Below are 2,463 nucleotides of genomic sequence, written 5' to 3'. Positions count from 1 at the left end.
GGAGAGCCGTGAAGACCGCGTCTGTTTCCAAGAAGTCCCGATTTTTTTCTTTCTCTCCCCCCCCTCCGGCTGTTACCTGCAGACCAGCAAGGTGAGTTCCCGCGCTTTCCTTTGTTCCGCCGTCATATTTGGCGTTAAGGTTAAAAGGCTCACTCCGTCAAGTTGGAGCGCACAGATGCGCGCGCGCACAGAGCGCGTGCCGTTTATTTAAGTGATGTTTTCTCACATGCCCCCCGTTTCTGAAGCTAGTAGAAAATGATTTTTATCGTATAAATATTATGAAGGGGAAGCATGTGTGGACTCTATTGCCCCCCTCCACCCCTCAGCTATTTATATACATATTTTTAACAGCATTAGCGGGCCACACTCACACATATACATATACTTTAAGCATGTGCGCATGCTCGGATTCTGCTATTGTGCTCGCGGCCAATTTTTTTTTTTCTTTTTTAAGATATTGGTAGTCTTTGTGCACGGTGCGTGTCAGCCACTCGCGTGGAAGGTGGTGGTAGTGGGGGGTGTAGTATACTATAGTGGTTCCCCACGTTGTCCGGTACGTGCCAATGTCAAATGGAGGTGTGTCTCCCGCGCGCGCCCACGATTCCAGTGGAAAAACATTAAAAGAGCAAGGACACGAGCGCGCGCGCACTCAGTGATGCTGCTTCTAGCTTAGCGCGCGCGCAGATTCTGTGAGTCACTCCTCCAGTTGAAGCGGACCCCCTGCTGCTTGCTTGCACGCGGCCCCTATGAAACACGTGTAGAAGGCGAAAGTGTTTACGGCGCGCGCGCGCACCTGCCTCGCGCGTGCTGTGGGGAGCAGCTGCTGTTTGGGTGTGGTGTGGACTGATGAGTCTCCTGGAAGGATCCTGTTAGAACTCTAAAACAAATACTAATATTTATTTTTGTTTAAAAATGCTTTTTTAAATATATTTATTTAAAATTATATTAATATTTTGTGAGGTGAAACCTGAAAAATGACATGAATGTGGGACAGTCCTAATTGACCCCCTTAACCTGTTGTGGTTGGTTTATTCCATGTTGGCAATACTCCATCACAGTAACATACTACTTTTAAAGAGTATTTCCTATGAATATTAAGCTATATTTTACTCATAAATTGCTCAGAAACGTATTTAAATTAGATCCTTCCTTTAAATTATAACAGACAAACTGGGAAGTGTTTGTGCGGAAAAATACCAATAGTAAAATCAGTTTTCTGTTTGTTTTCAGTCACTTTCTAAAATGTATTTCGACCTAAACCATGGAGACACATTTCCTGTTCCCCAGACCTAATACGTCTGTCTAGCCAGAAAAAGTATTTCCTGTTGTTGGTTTTGGCTGGAAGCTTTCATTTAAACCTGTTTTTTAAATGACCTTTTTTATAGACTAAAAGCCTCTCATTTTTGTCTCTGATTTCTATTTTTTCTTTTTAGAGTAAAGCAACTAAAGTAAATGGTGCTCCTTTAACTTTAGGGCAGGGGTCTCCAACTAATTTGGCGAGAGGTCCAGTAACTCTGTCAGCTTGGTAGACCGGGGTCCGAACATGCAAAAACATTCAGTCAATATTTCACTTTTCTGTTATTTTATTTAATTACAACGTGTAGTTAAATTTGCAAAGAACTCTTTTAGCTTATTGTCTCAAGTATTTCTCTCATTCCTTTTTGTACAAAAATACATACATACATTGTACAGTTAAAAAAAAATATTGCACATAAACTTGCTTGCTTAAAGTGCAACATGTGTGCTCTTTCACAAACTTTAACATTCTGCTGTCTGTCACTTAAAGTGCAACAGGTAACATGAATGTACCTCTAAAAGCATTCATAATTAATCAATTTTCTTGTGCAAATGTTAATTTTCTCTTTTACAACCCTTAAAAGTAGGTTGCAAATAATGCTACATATTGAACATTAAAGTAATAACTTTCATAAGTGCAAAAAACATTATAAGCATAAAGGTAAACTACAAAACAGACTTAAAGAGAAGTAGATGGCACGTTGAATTTCGGTGTCGAGCTGGAACTGTATGGAGCTAAATTTGGGCCAATATTATTTGAAACCCAAATAAAACAAATTGAAAAAATATTGGTGTTTGGCCAAAAAGAATTTAAAATGTCAGAAATGTTTTACCGTTCTTAAATAAACGTAATTATTTTCAACTTCAAATGTTTTCTTTTTTAGATTTAATCAGTTTCAATATTTTTTCCAATTTAAGCTCTTCTTTTTTCTCTTTTTCGAATATAAAAATTTCAGTTTCAAAACTTTTGGCCTTTTTGTGGCGGGGCTAACACAAAGGGCCAATCAAAAATCAAAGAGAGTGCTAACTTCAGTCCCAGTGTCTTCACTGACTGTCTGTTCTATCATAATCTGAAGTTATCCCAAGACGGATGTAAAGATCAGAGTTTTATCCCGTACAAACCGTGAGTCCAAAACTCTGTTCTAGCAGAGTCAGTGAATGCACCAG

General features: G+C 39.1%; 1 protein-coding gene across 2 annotated transcripts in view; it reads left to right on the top strand.

Annotated features, from left to right (window-relative positions):
• ndrg2 (NDRG family member 2) overlaps nt 1-2,463 on the top strand; it is a gene marked incomplete at its 5' end in the record, with an annotated part of 39,709 nt that continues 37,246 nt past the window's right edge. For both annotated transcript variants that reach the window (XM_024287898.1, XM_024287897.1), the window contains 1 exon segment: nt 1-91.

Source organism: Oryzias melastigma, linkage group LG18 (genome assembly GCF_002922805.2).
Source record: "Oryzias melastigma strain HK-1 linkage group LG18, ASM292280v2, whole genome shotgun sequence".
Taxonomy (NCBI): domain Eukaryota; kingdom Metazoa; phylum Chordata; class Actinopteri; order Beloniformes; family Adrianichthyidae; genus Oryzias; species Oryzias melastigma.
This window is presented reverse-complemented; position numbering and strand designations above follow the sequence as displayed.